General features: G+C 33.0%; 1 pseudogene; it reads right to left on the bottom strand.

The window, feature by feature from the left end:
- Positions 1–20,028: 20,028 nt before the first annotated feature.
- LOC122122046 lies at positions 20,029–20,128 on the bottom strand (annotated as a pseudogene).
- Positions 20,129–23,011: the final 2,883 nt, after the last annotated feature.

The following is a 23,011-nucleotide window of genomic DNA, read 5'->3' as shown; positions in this document are numbered from 1 at the left end:
CTGTGTTTAAGTATAATGGTCCAATACACTATAGAAGACTCTGCAAATAAGACAACTTTGAAACAATGAAGCCAAGGCCAGTATGTAGATCTATGGGAGTGATATAGAGAAAGCATTACTACTAATGAAACATGAAGGATGAGGCCACTCTCTTTCACCTACTAACTCTAAATCATGGTAGCTAATCATGCAAATTTGTAAAAAGTAGAATGGAAGAATAATTCTGGTTCCAAGCAAGTCAGCTATAAGAGTGTGGACTTAATTGGGGAAAAAAAGGCCATGTTGAGAAAGCAGGAATTAATTATACTGGCAATGAACTGGTGGTTAAGATCATATTTCTTTTTTTCTTTCTTTTTCTTTTTCTTTCTTTCTTTCTTTCTTTTGTTTGGATGGTTGTGGGGCTTGAAGTCTGGGCCTCCACTCTTCAGCTAAAAGCTAGCTCTCTACCTCTTGAGCCACAGTGCTACTACCAGTTTTCTGGTGGTTAATTGGAGATAAGTGCCTCAGGAACTTTCCTACTCATGCTGGATTTGAACTGCAATTCTCAGATCTCAGCCTCGTGAGTAGCTAGCATTAAAGGCGTGAGCCACCAGCATCCCACTTAACATCACATTTCTAACAGTGTACATTCAGTATATGTAATGTGAATGTTCCTCTATCTTTATATGAACTCGAGTTAAAAATCTGGGCTACAGCTTTTGCGCTCACAAAAAATGTTTCTAGTTTAAAAGTTGATACTCCTGGAAAAATAGAACCTAAGAATGTACAGGAGTCTGGGAAGTTCAATTTGCATCCAGGCTGGGAGAACAGTCTTTGAGACACTATTTATAATTACCAGCCAAAAGCTGCATTGGAAGAATGGTTCATGTGATGGAATACTAGTTATGAGCAAGATTGCTGAATAGAGCTTGAGGTTTTTACATATATATACAAATATGCACATACACACAGAGACTTATATGTGCAAACACACATATGAAACAACTCCCAGAATGTGTAGAAATGTTAGAAAATAATAAAAAAAATATGTCCTAAGGCTAGAATCAAGTGATAATTTTTTAATATTAGAAAGTCCTCAAGTGAAATTTCCTCCAAAACGCTTGAGAATATTACATAGTTAAGGACCAGAGATAGTAAGAAAGTCAAGTAATCGTTTATTGAAGGGGTTGGATCCACAGAGGAATGAATCAGAGACCCCTGCAGGTGTGTCTGAAAATGTTCGTATCCTGCGTCAAATGTTGGAAGATCTTCGAAAATATTTCATAAATATTTTGAGCCAACAGTCTTTTGAAAAATATTATCGGAGAAGTTCAGAAATGCTAGTCTGTATCAAGATTAAATAAACTAGCAAAGTATGGTAGGACAATGAGATACAAGCCTGGAATTCTAGCACTCAGATTAAGACAGGAGATTAGAGAGTGGAATTATATAGTGATACCTTCCCTGGACCAGGAAATATAATTTTGTCTCAATAAAACAAAACAAGAAAGGAATAAAAAACAAGAAAGGAATATACAGTTGCAAGTTTGGGCTAATTTTGTCATTATGTTTTAAGAAGTCAAGTTTCCTATTAAAATGCAACTCATATATAATCCTCAGTTGTGTTTTAAATGCTGTCATCATTACAGAAGATTCCTAGATGCAAAATAGCTCATGATTCCCAACCAAAAATTTGAAAAAGTAAGCATCATTCTGTTGGATTCCAAAGAAATGATGGATTACAAAAGCTTAAGGCTTTCATCTAATTTAAGACTTTGTAGACGTGGCTAAATTAGAATTTAGATTTAAAAAAATATTTTTCTTTGTAATTTTTCTTTGTAATTTCATATTCTATTTCATATTCTATAGGATAGAAGATTTAATTCACAAATTCACAAATGATTCTGGCATTCTATTTGCCTAAAATATTCTTTCAAGTGAGGTATAATTAGAACTTAGTTAATAGATAATTGCAACAGTTCCTGTGTAACATGATAATGTGAATAATCTAGACAAAGTTGCCAACAAATTTATGATATTAATTTATAAATTTAGAAAAGGTGGAATTTTTTGAGACTTTGGTGCACTATGGTATGAATAGAGTAATTGTGTGACATCCTTTTTCTTCTACCTATATATAACACAGGAAGAAATTTCCTTAATTACATACCTTTGTATACAATGAGAAAAATGCTAGGTTTGGGGTTGGTTTTTATTTTGTTTTTGTTGTTTGCTTTGTCCTAGGGCTTAAATTGTGGACTGGGGGACTGTCCCTGAGAATGTTTTGCTCAAGGCTGCTGTTCTTCCACTTAAACAACAGTGCCACTTGTGTCTGGCTTTTCATGAGCAGCTTATTGGAGATAAGAATCTAAGTAACCTTCCTGCCTGGGTGGGCTTTGAACCATAAGCTTCACATATTCATATTCAGATCTCCTGAATATCTGTGATAGATAAAAATATAGCTATAAATAATATTTGCATGTGTTTTGATCTCAAGAATATCACTGGAGGGAAAATGATGCAGCAAAGTTTAGTGTAGCATTCTTTCCCCAATAAGAAGGGCATCACATTAGCAGACAAGTAGTATTTTTTCACAATAATGACAAACTAGTCCTGATGGGAATTTAGGGAATTTTAAGGTCCACCTTACTAGTTGGAAACTGTTGGGCTAGGATGATTTTACAGCATAAAAACTTAGGATTGATGGTCATAGAAATAATAGTTTACTCTGATGAACATATGTTTACATTTGAGGAATTTATTATAGATACTTCATAGTTTTATCTTCTACCAGAATGTGGCTATTTTTTCTGTTGACTTTTAAATATGTACTCCTCCCCCCCCACTGGAAACTGCATTTATTGCAGAATAAAATGCAAACAGGTACTGTTTTGAATGTCTCTGGAATAGCATGTTGAGAATTTGAAAATGAGTAGTTAGTAGTCATAGGAATGTTGAAGAACACATATATTCTCTCCTCTTAACAATTAGTCAGTTTTCAAAGTTAGGAGTTTCCATAGAATTGAACTGTTTTCTGTTTTAGTATGACAGTACTAAAATAATGTTTTTTTCCAAAATAATGGCAAGTTGATGACCCTCTGATAAAGAAAGGGATAATTAATACAAATTAGAAGACAAATAGGGTTCATTTTTTTAAAAAAGTAATACACATAGAATAATACTTACTATACCAACATAGTGAAATTATATTTTATGTAGCTTATTTTTTAATTTGATTTTATTGTCAAGGTGATATATAGAAGGGGTCGCAGTAATTGTAAGGTAGTAAATACATAGCATGTTGAACTTTTTACCTCCTCCCTCATTTTTCTCATAATTTTCCTTAACCCCAATACCCCTTAAAAATTGTAATGTAAAATTCCAACAAGTCTCGTGAGTATTGCTATTGCACTGGTTTGTCTTTTGCCCTTTGTCTTTCCATTTTGTTGTTCCTCTTTCCTTGCCAAATTAAGATATGTGTATATACAATACACAGGATCACGAAATCAAATACAGCAGGGGATAAACCATAGGAGAAAACACAAAAGAAAAAAGAAATCACATTGTACATTAAAAACAACAACCACAAAGAAAAACCTCTGTTTCCATTTCTAGGACTTTATTTTGCTCAGCATTATCTTATATGGTCATATAAACATAACTATTGAGACATTCGGCTCATCTGGTAGGACTATCCTAGACATTTCCTACTTATTACAAATGAGGGAAACCATGGAATCTCTTTGTGTCTTGCTTATTTTACTTAGTAGGATATTTCCAAGTCTTTCCATTTCCTTATGAATTAGAAGCATAGAATTCCACCGAGTGTGTGTGTGTGTGTGTGTGTGTGTGTGTGTGTGTGTGTGTGTGTAACATTTTGTCAATTCGTCCATCAACTGAGTGGCATATTGGTTTAAGACATGATTGCAAGTAAGTATCACTTAGGGTCATTAAAAAATGACAGATGCCACTTCCCCAGACATTCTAAAAGCATGATTTCTAAGTAAGGCAGGATTTTATGGTTGCACAAGTGGTGAGATATCTGGATGAGTCTATGTATATCTTGCACTGAATTAGGCAGGAAGATATCCAATATTATATAGGATAAAAATGGTAGTGACAAAATATTCCCTTGAGAAATATATAGGAGGTTGCCTGAAGTATGAAGTAGTTGAGATAATTTTGAAGAATTTAGAAATGCAAGCTCAGGTATGTCTCTTTAAATAATAATTATGTAAGTCGAAGGGCAAAAGAAGAGGAAGAGAAGAAAATAACTGACATCAGATAATTGTCCCAAATCAGAGTATAAAACATAATCAATAACTTTCAAGTTAAAAAGAGTCCAATATAATATGTCGCACTTAATTTAGGTACATGCAAAATATTTACTTGGCTTTTTCCTACTTTAATGCTCTAAAATAAATGAAGACATAGAAAAGTTATGTGATTGCCATTATTTCAACTTGAACACTAACTGTGATGAGCCCTCTTTTTCTCACTTTGCACTTCGAAAATAGTAGCTAAGTTGATGATGTTGTGGCTGATTAGAGGTAGACTAAGGGGCTTCTACTTGTACAATTATCCCAGAATAGTTTAAAGCAGTTTTTCTCTCAAGATATCCAACTACATTTTCTGAAGTTGTGCTTTGAACACACCCTCACACTTGAGCAGATTATTTGAAATTATACTTCAGCATTTCCTTAGCACATTCTACTTTGTGCCTTTGTCTTTTTTGCACATTCCTTTTGACTTCATAGTTGCTCTATTTCCATTTCATTTGTAAAAACTGCTAAGAACATTGTTCAACTACCACTTCTTGTTTGCACATGCCCAGTCTATGTATGAAGGTATTTTGTACATGTTAAGCAATAGGGTAGTACTCACTCTCTGAGGAGAAAAGTTCCACATTATGCCCACATTAGAGGGCATAGAATTTAAAGCTTTTTGAGACAAACAGTGATATTAGAATTGAAAGGCTCCTTAGGGACATTTTCTTGGAGCTCATTAGTTTACCCAGGAGAAATATAAATATGCACAAAACATGGAGCTAATTAGTAAGTATCCGAATTAACACTAGATCCTAGATGTTGTGTTAATACAAGTCACGATTGTATTATTGTTAAATCAGAATCCTTCCCTACTTACAAATATGGATTAGAAAATGAAAGAAAGGCATTAAAGCAAAATGTCTTATCTTTTTAGGCATTTAATCCTAGTGGTGAGGGTAATGTCTGAATTCTTCCATTCAATAAACGTTTAAAGTTTATAAGAGTACTTCCTACATATAAGAATTTGTGGCATGCTGATTAACAGGGTTATTTCAGCATGAAGATATCCCTAACAAGAACTAGATTAATAGAGTATAGGACAGTTATGATGTGTCAATCAGTCATTTTCTATTCTAAAGAAGAATCAATTGGAGGAGTGTCCAGTAACATCAGTAACATCAGTGTTACTTGTCCTAGATTTATAATGAATAGGCTGAAAAAATATCCAAACATATCTAAAGATATTTCAATAAAATCCCAAACTGATGTGGATACATGTGTCACTCATTGGAACTGTAGACAAATTAATCTTATCTGTGCTGTAGTTCAATCTATAATCACCTGGCTAAACAAACTCTTCAAAAATATTCACAGAATTCCTCTTAGTAAAGATCATGAGTTATATCTGTACAATTCTTCTAAGGTCAGGATAAAAGCATTTGTTCCCAGCATTTAAAATCAACAGGATCTGTTGAATTCATGGATCCAGAATTTTATGACTTCACATTCATATCTCAAAATTTTATTAATATGACTTTCACCAAAACACTGTTCTTATTGAACTTGTCTATGTCCTTTTAGTGTTCAAATCCAAATAGTATATTTCCTTCAATATCTTCCTGACAATTCTTTCCCTCCTTTACTTCTGTAAATCTGTTTTTATTACTTTCTTGTTTCCTTATTTATCTCTTTCTTCTATTTTTGTCCACTATGATGCTCACATTGCTCACATTTGTGTCAGAACTTTCCTTGTCCTCTTCCCTTTAATAATGCCCCAGATATTATTATTCTTTTTCATATTAATGGTCGTTGATATTTTAATGATGTCTAAAAAGACTTATCTATGCATCCGTTTAACATAAATTTTAGAACTATCAGAGAATTTTTTCCTCTAAATCCATCATTTCCACCTGTAGTCCTTATTACCAAGAATATTACTAACATGGTTGCCAGTCAGAGACGTGGAAGAACTTTAGATTTCTTCTTATCCTTCTACTTCCGTCCATTAGATAAGATGAATGATCAAGATTTTCTCAGTTTCTGTCACTAATATAATTTCTATGTACTCCTTTTTATGCCCCTGAAACTGGTCAGTTTCAAATTCTCATCATTGGTCACTTAGTCCTAAAACAACCGCTTACATAGTATCCTTTTTCACCATAGACTTTTCATATTGTTCCTCTCCATCACCAAATTACTGCTCCATGTAAGCCCACAGAGTGAAGATCTCAGAAACAAATTCTAGTATCATTATTTACTCACTACATTGACTGTTGGCATTACATTTCTTATCTGTAAATGGATATAATCTACCAGAAATATTGAAGAATATATTTGTTGACTTCTAGAGTAAGAAAAAGAACAGTGAAGAGTCCTTACATTTTCCACCTTACCTTACAAATAAGAAAAGAGTCAAATTCAGTTTGTTGGTTTAAAATCACAAATTTTTTCATGCAGAAACAAAAATAAGTCATCATCAGGCTACACTGTGGCCATAATCCTCATCAAAATTATTATCACCATAAGTGCTAATTATTGAAACTCTGATATGTGTCTATGACTTTGCTATTATTTGTCTTTTGATTAATACTTTTAATGTTACAACTGTGCATACATCCATATTAAAATTTTGAACAAATAAAGAAACAAAAAAAACTAAACCATATCAGGTAGCTTGACTATGTGCTTATAAAAAATTATGGAATAGATTTTTGAAACATTGCAAATTCCTAACCAGTATGAATTAACTTCCTCTCTCTCCGTCACTACAGACAAATATTTAAGAGTTTGAACAGAACGTTTTTCAAGTGATATACTCTAAATGTTACTACAATATCATGTGTATATCTAAAATTTCCTTTAAAGTAATAATCTCCACTTTCAAATCAAGTATTAGTTATTTTATTCTTGGAAACTTTTAGGTAAAGACTGTATATCTTTGAAATGAAAAAGGTCAAAATAGTAGCATAAAAATTTTAGAAGGAGTCTGTCTTCAGAAATACATATATACATATATGTATATATACGTTATGTGCAGAAAGACATACATTTTTAGAGATTATTTTTCATCAGAAATATGTACATATATCTAAATTTCTGTGTAGAACCATGTACATTATAGTGAAAGGTACACCTTAAAACATAATTAAAATTTAAAAAAATACATCAAACCAAATGCCAGTGACTCATGCTTATAATTTGAGCTATTCTGGGTGCTGAGATTGTAGAATTGTGTTCGAAACTAGCCCAGACAGAAAAGTACTTGTTAGAGTCTTATCTCCATTAATCACTAAAAACAGGAATTAGCTCTGTGCTTCAAGTTGTGGAGTGCTGGCCTTGAGCATAAAAAGCCTTGGAGACAATGCCAAAGTCTTGCAAACAAGAACAACAAGAAAATGTATCACATTAATTTCACAAAAGCAAATTTTAACTGCTGTGACCATTTCTTAGAAACATGAATACATGCCCCTGGAAAATGTTAAGTAAAAGTATAGAATATTTACTTCTATGTTAAAGACATGACTATTTAGATTGTTTAAGATATTTAGGTGATGATTAGGAATTATGAATAATGAGAGTTGGGTAATAGATTGGGACGGGACTTTTATTCTATTTACAGTAGTAATAAAATGATATGTGTAATGATTATATAAACTTATTCTTGCTTGGTATATGAATTATATTAAGTGATAAACATTTTAAAATGATTTCCAATGCAAAGGATTATCAGTTCTTTTTTAATTTCAAAACAATTAAGAAATGTATTCCAAGGCTAGTTTGCTCTAAGACTATATTTGTTTTCTAAAATTAATTTAGGAATGAGTTAAGATTTAGCTAACTTTGCACAGCAGAGGAGAGTGAGAGGACATAGAATGATGGACCACATAGGAGCTGTATGTCATTGGTACTGTATTTCAAAAAACAGAAAGACTTCAGAGAAGAGAAAGTGGAATATAAGGTGTCCTGAATCAAGTTTCGTTTTAATCCACCTAATAGTTTTGACTGAGAGTCAGAGAACATGGGAAAATAGAAAATAAAATAGAAAATAAAGCATTGTAAAAACCTGTTACAAGGTAAGGAAATTGTAATAGGAAGATGATAATTTCCAAAGAAATAAAAGAAAGAATAGGTAAACTCTAAAGGGAAAAAGAATGAAGAGAGAAAAGAAGCAAAGTAAAACCTTCATCAACAACAAACACAAGAGTTTGGAAGTGGAAAGGCAGTAGAAATGTTGTAAATAACAATAAAATAACAATAAAAATTGCTAACGTGGATAGAAGATGGATCACACTTTATTATATATGATTTTGAATTCATAGGAAATGAAAATTTTAAAGTCATAATTTAAAACAGTATTTGAATTATAACTAGACAGTATATCTCAGTGGTAAAACATTGGCCTAACATGTGTGAAGCAATGGTGTGATCGCGCACACATTACAAAGTACACACAAAGCACCCACACAAAAAATCCACATTAACACAGACACACACACAATTTGGAATATTGATATTAACATATTAAACAGAGGAAATTAGCACAAATAGTAAAAATATGTTAATATGAAATCATATTACTGCTCATACTATTTAAAAGTTTAGTAGAAATAAAATAGTCACAATATACTTGGATTCTTATAGATCAACTAAATTGAAAATTAAGAAATAGAAGACATGAGAACCTTAGCAAACAAGTTTTAAATAATAAACATTTTGAAACATGTATACTTTTATTTTGGCAGAAAATTGATTTTAATGGTATTTTAACTCAAGATTTAAAATATGATAACCAGGTGCTCTATATCTCGCTAGAGATGGCTATATTTCTAATCATTTCACTCTGGATACATTTATAATAAGGTCTCATCATTTCAAAGCCTCTCCCGAATCACAAACCCTACTAATACTTCCCACCATAGCTAGAAAAATGGAAGCCACAAATCACCATGCCCTGCTCAAACATTTTTTTAATTCAAGTACAAACATTTCCAAAAAGTGACCAGGTAATGAAGCCTTCTTAATAAAGTATGTGCTTCTTGAAAACACAGTAACAACAAATATGTTTAGAACTACAAGAAATTAAATTTACTTAAATTCACCAACCATATAAAAATTAAGAAAATAATTTTTAAATATTCATGTTAAATATTTTGAAAGCAAAATATGTGTCTAAATAATTTACATGTGTAAAACTCATGCAAAATTAAATTAATTAATCCTATGACTGAAAAAAGAATTACTCTAAAGAAACAAAAGAAAATAATTAAATTCAAAATTTGAAATTTAGAAAATAAAATGAAATGCATTCTTTAGTTGACTTAAGTAACTGTAAACCCTCTGTATATCAATTTAATAATAAAAAATGTATGAACAAAGAAAGCAAAAATACCTATTGATCAATAGCAACAGCTAAAGCATCAGTATTTCTTTCTTTTACTGTACAAGAAAATCGATGGAGGGGATAACAATGTTCTTTCCATTAAAAAAAATACACATTACCTTACTTATGTAACTCTAACCCCTTCGTACATTACCTTTACAATAAAATTAAATTAAATTTAAAAATAAACGAAATAATATAACAATTAAGAATTCTTAGCCGGGCGCTGGTGGCTCACGCCTGTAATCCTAGCTACTCAGGAGGCTGAGATCTGAGGATTGTGGTTCAAAGCCAGCCCTGGCAGGAGAGACCGTGAGACTCCAATCTCCAATAAACCACCAGAAAACCGGACACAGTGGCGCTGTAGCTCAAGTGGTAGAGCACTCGCCTTGAGCTGAAGAGCTGAGGGACAGCGCCCAGACCCAGAGTTCAAGCCCCACGACCGACCAAAAAAAAAAAAAAAACAAAAAATAAACAAACAACAAAAAAAGAATTCTTAGAAGCCATTGTTTAAAAACTTTGTAAAAAGCTGCCCTAAGTACCCAAGGAATATACTTTGATGATACTATTTAAATACTTAAACTTCAGCAGAGAAGCAAAATTTTACAAATGTTACAAAGTAAAATAATAAATCAGAATATATTACTATTAATAAAAATCATAAGATGAATTTATAGTGGTAGTCAAATATGTGAGAAATGAGACGAATTGCCATCCATTTGCAGTTAATAATTGAGAAAGAATTTTCTAGGTCTTTTAAATTTATCTTAAGATAATGAAGAAACGATTTTGTCACATCATGTGATAATCAGATAAAGATGATATTAAACCAAAGAACAGATTGTACTAAGTTTTGGGATGTTAATATATTTACCTATTTTGGTTGTGGGTAATTGTGGGGATTTCAACTTGGAGTATTGTTCTTTCTAAGCTGGCGTCATATCAGTGGTTAATTTTAGAATAGGGGTTCCCTTTTCACAAGAACATGCACCCGATCTGTCCTTTTAGCCTTCCCATCATCAATGGCATCAGAGTTGCACACCAATTGGTCTAGCTGCCTACCTTGGCTGGCCTGGATTCTGCAGTCCTTTCAATCTTAACCTCTAGATAGCACAGGATGGTTGAAATGATTCAGTCACTCAGCAACACATTGAGAAGGAAGTCCACTAAACTTTTGGCTTGGGTTCTGTTCTCAAGCCTCCTAAGTAGTTAAGATTAGAGATGGGAGCCCTTGGTGCCAAACAGTAACAATATTTTTAAAGCAACTAGACATATATATGAGTTAGGCTTGTGATTACCTCAGGAAAAGAATAAAAGAGCAGTGAAGCATAAAGGACAGTCAGAATTTTAACTAGCTACTCAGAGGCTGAATCAACTTAGCTAGCTACTCAGGAGGCTGAGATCTGAAGACCACTGTTCAAAGCCAGTCCAATCATGAAAATACATGTGATTATCTCCAAAACATCAGAATACAGCAATGGCTCGAGTGGTAAAACACTATCCTTGGGCACAGAAGCTTAGGGATAGTGACCAGGCACTATCAAGCTTCAGGAATGATGAATACATGCATGAGCACCTGCACATGTGCGTGTGCATACACACGTGCGCGTGAACACACAAACACACCAATGAGTATTTCAATGTGACCTTCTTCATTTTTTATCTTGTTGTATCCTATTGCCATGTATTAGTTCACAAATTAACAAAATCAGTTAAGCAGCTATTTACATCAACTCATCATGTTTCTCTAAAGTCTATTCTCTTTTTGCAAGCCTGCTTTTATTTGACCCAAAAGTAAAGTATTCAGGAGGGCAATTCATCTCCCTCAACTCTGTAGTATTGCATGATTGTTTAGGTTCTTTCTAGCTATATGATTTTGTGAAATTCTGCATCAAACAGCGTATTTCTTTCACCAGAAGGGAAGCCTCTGTCAAACAATTCATAATAGGTTTTTCTCCACCTGGCAAGCTTCTGTAGTTTTATTATCTTCATATATTTCATGATCTGTCTGTGTATGCTAAAGACTGTTGTGAAAATAAAAAGACCCTTCTCAGCACTTAGCATTCATATAACATTCATAGGTATGAAGGTGTTTAAATATTATTGAAATTGCTTTGGAATAAATAATGTTGACCTTGACTATCTTGAGAAAGAAGAATTGGTTTCTCAGCACTTAGGTAAGAACGTTAGTGAAAGAAACAAAAGGAAAGTTTGGAACAACTCAACACATACATTCAAATGAAACAAAACAACCCAAGAAAACACAAATTAATTCAGTACTCAAAAACCTGCAAGAAATGCAAAGATTTAAAAAAAAATCAGCTATGATAAGCTTTTGAAAATCCTGACTACGTGGGAGTCTACTGTTGTGAGGACAGTGGTTAAAACTTAGACTGGACAGAAAGATCTGTACACAATGCCATGCACCTGTTATTCTAAATTCCAGGAAGAATAACATAAAGTGGACTGAGCCCAAGATCATACACAAGAAGGAAGCCCGATTCTATTTGAAAAATAATCAGACTAATTTAGGGCTGGGGGCATGACAAAATGGTAAGAACACCCATTTAGGAGATACAAGACACTCAATGCAAAATATATTATGGTTATTGAAGAAAAAAAGCTATGACTTTAAATAATTGGAATGATTGTAAGATTTGAGTATTTCAGTGGAGAAAAAACCCATGAGAGAGATAGAGTGAACCCATGTTGTGATCCTTTCTACTTAAGCTATAATGTTGTGTGGTACTCCAGACATAACAGAGTTATCTTGCAAATGAGCATGGATGTGCATTTGGGTGATGGAAATACTCTACTTACACAGGTGTAAATTAGATTTTTTGGCTAGATTATAGTTCTTGAACTAAGAGTCTGTGTGATGTCCCTGACCTTTTTCTATCAAGGCTACCACTCTACTACTTTGAGCCACAGTTCCAATTCTGATTTTTGGTTCGTTGTTTGGAGATAATAGTCTCATGGACTTACTTGCCCAAGATGGCTTCAAATCAGGATCGTCAGATCTCATCCTCCTGAGTAACCAAGATTCCAGGCATAAGCTGTCTATTTTTTAAATAATTTAGTAAATCATACAGTTACAGAAGTTATAAATTATCATTACAACCTGTGTAACAGATGTGTGTGTGTATATATCAATGCATAAAGATAGAAGTATTTTAACCTATCTTTGTATCTACAGTAGATTTATGAAAAATCAACCTTTGTTGTAAAATAAAATAGAAACAAAAGTTATTAATGAGGAAAACAAAGGGAATTGTCACATGTTTCTTGTTGAATGGAATATGAATTGCAAGAATCAGTTTGGGAAAACAATCTTAATTTAACAAAATGGGTAATGGGTATTAATTCCAATCTCTCTATTTGCCCATATTGTGCATCCTCACACATGAGTGTCAAAACCAAACCACAATTTTTGCTTGTGTATTTAATGCACCTGTTATAATTTAGGGGATTGATGAAGTAATCAAAAAATGATTAAAATAATAGTAAGTGAGGCTATGAGTTAGAGCTGAAAATGTTTTTAAATATTATAATAGCTAATTAAATTGAATTTATCTTACTTTTCCTCTATTGTCATGTCCCTCATTCCCAAATTAGAAAAGTACATAGAAGGTTCTTACTAAATTATGTGTACAATCATGAAAAAAATGTATTGCACAGTGTGGTTTTAGCTTATTGAGACCTGTAAGGTGTAGTATGTTTTTGAGGACTTGCAAGAAGTTGTGATGGAGATGAAAGGAGGGATGTGCTTATTCTGGAAAATTGCTTAGAGGATTGCTCCCAGAAAGATAGTGACGAATTCTTCCTAAAGATACAATAAAATCACTTTCACAACCATGTTCACTGCTGCACTATTTACTGTAGCCAAGTTATGAAAACAGCCCAGATGCCTTATGGTGGAGGAATGGTTGGAGGAAGTGGGGCACATATACACAATTGGATTGCACCCATCCATTATGAAGACTGTTACATAATTTGCAAAGAAATAGATAGATCTAAAAATATGTTAAGTAAATTAAGTCAGAGCCAGACACACAAAGGACCCATGTTCTGTCGTGTATTTGGAACATAGGTCTTTATGCAAGTTTACACAATAGTATTGCAGAAGAGTATTTAAAAGGTGTAATTTCTTATAAAATTGAACATTTATTCCAACAAAATGAACACCAAGAAGCTATCATTTGGCAGATATGAGAAAGTCAAAGGGAAGGAATAAAGAGAATTATGGACGAAGAGAGGGAATGTATAATATTCAATGCAGACACTAGAAGAAATGAAAGTGGGGTGAGGTTTGGAAGGGTGTGGGAAATTTATGTAAAGATCCATTGTACTTATAAACTGATTTATTGAATGGAAATTCCTTCGTACGACTATTTAATAAAAATATAACTAAAAACAATGGAATCGTGGCTGGGAAGGTGGCTCAGTGGTAGAGAGCTTGCCTTACATGCCTAAGGCCCTGGGTTCGATCCCTCAGCACCACATAAGCAAAAAGTAAAAAGCCGGAAGTGGCGCTGTGGTTCAAGTGGTAGAGAGCTAGCCTTGAGCTGAAGAGCTAAGGAACAGCTCCCAGGCCCAGCGTTCTGGACCCACGACAGGACCGCCTCCCCCACCTCCCCCAAAAAAAAACAATGGAGACATTTGAATCTTAAACTGTGTTCTCTTAAACCATGAGTCAAAATAATAGTTTCCTTCTCAGAAATTTTCTTTGCAGTTTTTTTCCTCAAAATGACATAAAAGTGACCAACAAAATGAATGTCAATACATCACGTTGCGTATCCTAAAGAGACACAATATAAAAATCACAGTAAAAATGTTAGAATTCATCACATAATAAAATAACAGGGAGAAAGGATCAAATGCTGATTGTTTTTCCAAGTACGTTACCCATGGTATCTAATTTAATCCTCACAATAATCCCATAAAGTAGAACTACTTCCATTTCTAATTCTGAGATGATGATATTGAAGTTTTCAGAGTTGGAATTACTAGTACAAAATTGCACAAATGGTAAATCGTAGCCTGCGCCCCATTCCCACCGTATCAAATGACTTCATTCTAATTTCTGACTAAAATACCAGCACTTAGTCCACTAATTCTAGGAAAATTTCCCAGAATTACTGTCCACATTCTAATGATATTTCACTTTATCTTTGTTAGAAAATAGGAAACTAAGCGGGATGCCGGTGGCTCCACCTGTAACCCTAACTACTCATGAGGCTGAGATCTGAGGAATGCAGTTCAAAGCCAGCCCAGGCAGGATAGTCTGAGAGATTCTTATCTATAATAAACAGCTAGTAAACCAGAAGTGGCACTGTAGCTGAAGTGGTACAGTGATCAACTTGAGCGAAAGAACACAGGGACAGTACCCAAGCCCAGAGTTCAAGCGCCACGACCAACCAAAAAAAAAAAAAAAAAAAAAAAAAGAAAAAGAAAAAAAGGAAATAAGTAACTGTAATATGAAAACTCCAAGTTCATAATCAATTTATACCTCCCTGGTGAAAGGAACTGCTAAACTATAACATTCTTGATTTCTAGCTCAAAATTTTAGAAATCATATTCTATCCCATGACAACACTGCATTGCCTGGGGACCCTCATCTCTGTATAACACAATCATACTGAAAGAATAACCTCCCCAATTCCTGATGGAAACAGACTGCAGGTCTATAGACCAATCATTTCCACATTGTAGCTCAGATAAGTTGTTTACCATTAGAAGTATTTTGATTACTTTTTATACCCAACATTTTGAGAGAAATGTAGTACTTTAAAATGCTATTAAAGCAAGACTGATATAAAAATCACCTTTGACCCCAGATAAATATTTTACCTTTCATATACCCAAAAATGCAGTCTTAACTATCATTAATGTTAGGAACGAGAGGTTAAAAATCATAGACACCAAGACCTAAGCATCAATTAAAGACTCTCCAACTTGTGAATACAATTGGTTTAAAAAGACATCAATACTACTGCACGTTTTTCAAAATTTCTTGTGTTACTGAAGATTCAATCATAAAATATTAACACTTGAAAACAACTCATTTTCTTGAAAGTAGGACACAAAACACAAGATTAATCCTAATCATTTTTAAATACCTTTATTTTTCTACAAATTCGCTCTTATAATTATAAAGAGTATGAAACTAACTGAAGTACAGAGCCACAAAGGAAATAATTTAACTGCATCATCTACATTCAAAAAACTGTTACTAGAAAACAAAATTATAATAATAATTAGCTTACCAAATTCACTTTTATTCAATTTCATTTACTTTCATAAAAACTGGGTTTTCATAAAATGATAGATAAAAAAGCCTATATACCCACTTACATCTTCAGATCTTAACAATATTTATTTCAGAAATGTCTTTAGCTCTATAGTCAATGAACTGAAATAATACTGAAATATTCAAAGGCTTTTCAGAAATTGCAAGACTCGCTTTGGGTTGTTATGTATATTGGAAAAGATATTCGAAAAGCCTTATTTGTTAAAGTTGTGATAGTTACTCCCACAAAAGAGCCATTAGTGAAGATCCAATTGCATGTACAAAACAATTTCAAATGCATCCACAATCTGGAGGTGACACAGGCTTTTTGTTTGTCTGTTTTTGAAAGGTATATCTAACAAGCATATCCACAATACTGATTTTCAGTCAATTTGATGGGATATTCAAACCTAATAAATACAGGGTTGATTATCTTAGTGAGAATAGATATGATGTTACAAAGAAAGTTATTTTCAACAGAAATCTGGAAAGAGTTTATCCACCTTGTGTTTCATGGGAATAACCCGAGAGTAATACCTGTTTGGTCAAGTAGGTCAAACTCACTCCATGAGTATATCTTAAAAGTATAACGAATTTAAGAGGTCAAATACATATTTTGTACTGACAGTCATCTTATAGCACTAACTTACTACCTAATTATATCTGCATCTTCTTACCTAACATATAATAAGAGCTGAAATTGGTCTCTTTTATCTAACTTAATGTTGTATATGCTTTGATTATGATGATGTTATTATTTGAAAATAAAATGTACAGAAGAGTGGCTCCACAGAAATGACATGACAAAACACTGATAAATAAAAGCATTGCAACACAGTTAGCTCTTTTCAGCCTCACCCTGTCCACATTGGCAAGCAACATTGCAACAGCACACTCACACATATACACATACACACATGTGTGCACATGTACACACATATATATGTATGCTAAATTCAGGGTTTAATACAAAAAAGTAAAAATAAAATATTAGTGATTTGGACAAACATTAATTTGCCTTATTACAAAATAATACACAATCCAGTCACTATGGGTGTTACATTTTACTTGCCTCGCCACATGTGACCACTTAATTTATTTTAATTCATTCATTCATTCATTTGTTTTGTGCTAATACTAGCCTTGAATTCAGGACCTGGTTCTGTCCCAGAATTTGTTGTTTTTTTGTTTTAGTTTTCTCAAGCCTAGAATTTTACTGCTTGTCCCACAGCTCCATTTCTAGCTTTTGCTGGTTACTTTCAAATCAGAATCTAATGGATGTTTTTTGCTTGGTATGGTTTCAAACCACAATCCTCAGATTTCATCTTTCTGATTAGCTAGGATAAACACATGAGCCACCAGTGTGGCTTCTAGATTTTCCTCTATAGCTATCTAATGCACATACTTAGATAGTAATTTAAAACTTAGAGTCTAGAAACAAGTTGTACAGTGATGATATTGTCCTGTCAGAAATTTAAGGTAGTAAATTTCTTCTTAAAACCATGAACAAAAATACCATGATATAAGAAAACTCACTATTGAACACATGAGCTTTAAGAGTTTTCTAATAGATCCATTATTTGTTACCCAACATTAGAAAAAAACTGTATAATGCAGTAGTAAAAAGAAGTCTTTTGTAGGAATACTTAATTACCTTGTTTTTAAAGACACCTGTTTTCATCTAAAAAAGTAGGCCTGTCTATTGACTTCATGTGATTTGATGGTTGAAGGTCCTTAATGAGAAGTCAAAGTGTATTACTAATCCTTTGCTATCAATTAAATCTCACCTTTTCTTCTTGGAACATATAATGATTAAAGCAATAGTTCATAATCAGCAAGCAATAGTTCAGATTCACACTTCCAGTGCAAGTGGATCACTAGTAATTAATCCTTGATACCATTTTCCACAAAGTTTTGTCCCAGATACAATCGGTCTGCCTTCTCTAGCTGCTTTCCTAGCCTGGACCTATTCCTTCACTCTACAGGAAAAGTGATATTCAACTGATTTCAGTCAGATCTGTTACTAGAATTATCAGGGATTTAGATCCTTGTCTGTAATTTGGTCAAAGCTATGTCTCTTTATGTAGGCTATTAAAAATGTATTTACTAATTTCAAGTAAATACATAAATTCTATTTCCATCTCTTTTAAAAAACAAAATTGTTTTCTCTATAAATTGATCCGAGGCTTGGATTTTGTGGCTAGCTAGGTCATTGCACATCTGTCTCTCTCTTCCTCTCTCCCTTTCATGGTTCTCATAGATAATATGACTGCTCCATAATTATTCTAATTTATCTTGCTTTTATATTTTTGGTTGCATCATTTCACTTTCTGCTCTGCCATTCCCCAAATCATTTACATAGAAGGCATTATTTCATATTTTCTCATTCCTAGAATAAGCTGCACGTGAAGACACCAGTGGTCCTCATTTTCAGTCTGTACCTTTCAATATGGAGGAAAACATTTCCTCTGCTCTCTATCAATTCCCTACTCTCCAGTTAGAATAATTTCGAATAGTAAAAATGGAAAAAGAGAAAAAAATCATGGTGAAATAACAGATGTAGAAAATTCACTGGATTTTTCTGAGCAGTTCAACCAACGTGAACTATTGGGGAATACATGTGTACCTGATTCCCACTGGTACTCAGTGTCTCTGGTTAGGCAATTCTGATGAAGACAAGGAACAAGATAAAAAAGTGAGGAATGGTATCATTTGCAAAAAAAAGTGGAGACGTATTCAAGCAAATTTTTCTGTGGGCTGCTGAAAGTAATCGGCTTACTACAGTGCAGAGACTACTTTCCAAAAAGGCCACTCATGTGAATACTAAGGATGATGATGAGTATACCTCTCTTCATCAGGAATCCTACATGAGTTGGTGGCTCAAGGCAGATATTCATGCAATTACTGTGAATGGCTGGACACCCCTGCTCAGTGCTTATATGTTGAATAATACAAGAGTGGCTTCTTTCTTAGTTCATCACTATGTAGATACCAATGCCCAAACTAAAGTTCTCTTAACCCCCTTGCATCTTGCTGCTTGGAATAGAAATAGCAAAGATGTGCTGGATCTCCTTCTATTGAAGCATTATATCAAACAAGGTGTGAAGCACAACTTGAAAGAAACTGCATTTAATATTGCCAAAAGAATAAATACGTATCACTACCTCGTTGAAGTTATGGAAGGCTGTAAAAATTGTTCTCCTAAGTCATAATGGTTTGGTTAAGTTTCTTAATTTTCAAAAATGCCAATCCATCTTTGTGTCTGTACAAAATATTTTCACAATACAGAGCAATGGCAATATCTTACTTTAAAAATTCATGGATTCAATGGTATTCTTCAAGTGAATTGCCTGACTTTGATGTCAAATTGTATTCAAGAGTTGTTTGTATACATCTATAATGATTTCTGCAGAGTTTGTGATTTTTTAAATCAGAAATCATTTTAACTTATCTGTTGAAATGAGTAGTACAGAAACAAAATATTTCTGATGCTTGTCTGAAAAAAGTATATTTTAAAATAATCTGTATTTTGTTTGTATAATGTCCATAATCTATTTCCTTCTCTCCTAGATATAATACTTTGAATTCTACATTGTTTTATAATATATAGGTTCATTAATAAATGTTATTTCAGATAGCATTCCATATAGAAAAAGTTTAAGATTCCTTTTTTACCTAAGTCCTTATAGTATTTTACTTCCTTGGGATAAAATGACAATGTTATCTACTTTCAAAAGTTTTGTAAAGATTATGATATAAAAAGGCCTTTCTAAGGTGAGGATTTAATACACTGATGTCTACTAACTTTCAGTTCAATGAATTATATGTGTTGTTACATTTGTATTTTTTTAGATTTTTATTGTGAAAATACTGTACGGAGGGGTTACAATTACATGGGCAAGATAATGAGTAAATTTCTTATCAAGCATTGTAGCCTCCTCCTTTGTTTCCCCTTCTCATCCCTTCCCATCCTCCCTCTGCCCCCCCACTCAATCCTCCTCACTAGCCCCCTCCCCGCACCAAAGTTGTAAAGTTCATTTTTGACATAATGACTTGTATTTTTGTAATCAATTTTTTAATAACTGTTTTTCATTTCTTACATCTGAAGAATGAAAAATATGGAATACTTCACAAATTTTCATATCATCCTTGTGCAAGTGCCATGATAATCTCTATATTGTTGTAATTTGGGTAAATGTGCTGCTGAAGCATGTAGTTCCTGTAAAGTTAAGTAGTTAATGATGCAATCTTTATAAAGGCATATATCCTTAGTTGACTTTTTGTAACCAGGAAACCTTATTGTTCCTAAAAATGCTATTGATCTTACTTCTCTAAAATTCTGTGTATATTGGAAACAACATATTGTTTGGTCGATTGCTCACATTTGCAATTTTTTTGTCAATAACTATTTTAAGTCTTTTTCATTTTAAATTTGATCATACTTTGAAGCCTTTATAGCTAGGTCCAAAGGTGATAGCTTTTCAAGTACTTATTTATCAACTGAGTTAGCTTTGTGGAGCTAATGGATTCAAAGCAAGCCTTGCTTAAGAGCTCCTTCTAAACTTCTGCAGCTTAAAATTCCTAAATGAGGTCTTACTGGCACAAATGTCTACTTGACCCTTTACTCTTCTTCCATGTATCAACAGACCAACCAGAATATCTTACCCTGACAGCATAGATTGTCTTACTGGAACAAAACTAATCTTAGTTAAAAAGGATCATAGAGAGATGAACAATTAAGACAGAATCGTTTAGACTAGAATGTATTTTATCAAAATATAATTGTTTCTTATACCTAATATTTCAAAAGTAGCTAAAACCAAGAAGGTGAAAAAGTTTTGACATGCATGATTACCTAATGTCCTGGCCAGTCTACCATCCAACCAGGCAGGATTTTACACTACTGCCTTTCTTTCACCCAATATTTTCATAGTTACAAGAGAAGTCTATATGTTTCTCCTTGATATTAGGCCTTAAATTGGTAATGTTTATCACATTGTTTCCTCTTGCCTCTAGGCTGTAAATCTACAAATGGTAAAGCTTTAGGTCCAACTCTACCAACACTGAGGTAGAAATAATGGAATAATACTTTAAAACACAGTTGCCTTTGATGCCCTAACCACAACAGTACATTGAAAAACATGTGCCTTTTTCTTATATTATATATAGTTACATATTTTATCTTTATACGTGCTAATATTTTATTTCACACAGTGAAACTTACTAGAATTAATTGATAATTTGACAAATAAATAGATATTTATTACAATTAATAGATTGGAATATAAATAATAAGGTTTAGAATGTACATTTGAATATAAAAAGTATCAATGCAATGTCTTTGGTATAAACTTTTGATACCTTCTAAGTGTTCTTGGTCTTCTGAATTCACATTGTAAAAAAAAATTGTTGTTTTCCTCTAATCTATAAGGGACTTTACTCTGCTGCTCTGTTTATTGTTTTAACTCACTGATTCCAAAATATTTTTCTCCAATTTCGGAAGCCTTCCTACTGATTATACCCAAATTTTATGATATAATATCTAAAATGTATTACTCTTCTGCAGGACCCATGGGTCCTAGGATCCCAGGTCCCAGTTAACTGCTTCATCAGATAACAAGGGCAAGATTTCTCACCTAGACTCATGAAACATGTCAACAGAAAGTAATTGAAAATCCATCTCAATTCCTTATGACACCGGAATTAGCAGTTTGCAATTGTGAAATGCAGTGCAACTTAAAATGAAAGATGAGATCACAAAATCTGAAAGTACAGTAATTCAAACTTTCAAACAAATGACCAGCCCATATGTGTGACCAAGATCACAAATGTCACAAAATTATTTTTAATACCCCTCTTCTGATGATTACTGAAAGATTTCTGTCCAGCATAAGTAGGCCAAAAAATTATTTCCTAGAACGATAGATCCATAATTAGTCTACCAAGGCTAGGAAAACTTGACTTCAGATCAAATATAATTCACAAAAACATTAATTGAGAATATCGTTAATGCTTCAAAATACTGGTACTTCAGTAAAACTTGGTTCTGTAGTATAAAAATGTTATCATTCACAAACAAATGACAACCTACATTTAATCTCCTGAAAACAGATTCCTTTTGAAATAATCTTTTAAAAATCACATTCACCAAAATAACATTTGACAAGTAGACGATAGTGACATTACAAATTTTTCAAGTTTAGGGTGCAAATTACAATAGAGTTGATTTATTTATCCAGCACTAATGCCAAGCAGGTTCAACCATTCATTAAAGTGTAGAAATAGTACCACCCACCATTTGTGTTGTTCAGTAGGTGCCTTCCAGAAATGTGTCAATTAGAACAACCTCCCATAATACAAACCCAAAAACTAGCTAATAAAGTAAGTTTCATCACTTAATAAGGTACATTTTGAAGTCACAAATAGATGCCTTATCATATGTTGTTTTATGTTTTCCCTATCTATCTAACATAGTAAGAAATATGACTTAAAGTCATGAATATGGGTACTCATCAGAGATGTGACAAACATAAAATCTGTCTTCTGTTTCTACCATATTCCTCTATAGTAGTAAATCGTGGTTTTCTTCTTTTTCCAAAACTTATAGGTAGTAGAAAATATTATCCCATGTAAAATAAAATAATCACAAACCTTTTTACAAAGCATTTATAAAATTTTGTAGTTAGGAATATATTCTAAGCCATATTTAAACTTTCTTGTTGACAAAAGATTAATCTTCCAAATAGATGAGAATAAAATCATGTTTAGGTGCTTCACATCTCCAGTCTTGCAAATTGTTATTGCAGATGAATGAATTATGGAAATATAAGCTGACATCAGTTCAAGTATATGCAGGATTGAAACTCCGTGGAATGTATATAAACCTTTCAAAATATTAACAGTTTAACAGAATGACTATCAGGAAGTTGAAACCAGAGAGGAATAATAGTAAAGGCATAGAATGAATGAAAAATGGAACAAGGGGCATGTACAGCTAGAATACTCAATGTACACATGTGATAAAGGAAGTGGTAAATCTGAAATAAATCTTGGAGAAGGGGTTGGTTGAGAATGATAGAAGGAGTCACTCTGATC

The sequence above is a fragment of the Dipodomys spectabilis genome, unplaced genomic scaffold, assembly GCF_019054845.1.
Source record: "Dipodomys spectabilis isolate Male_0828 unplaced genomic scaffold, ASM1905484v1 ptg000202l, whole genome shotgun sequence".
Classification (NCBI taxonomy): domain Eukaryota; kingdom Metazoa; phylum Chordata; class Mammalia; order Rodentia; family Heteromyidae; genus Dipodomys; species Dipodomys spectabilis.
This window is presented reverse-complemented; position numbering and strand designations above follow the sequence as displayed.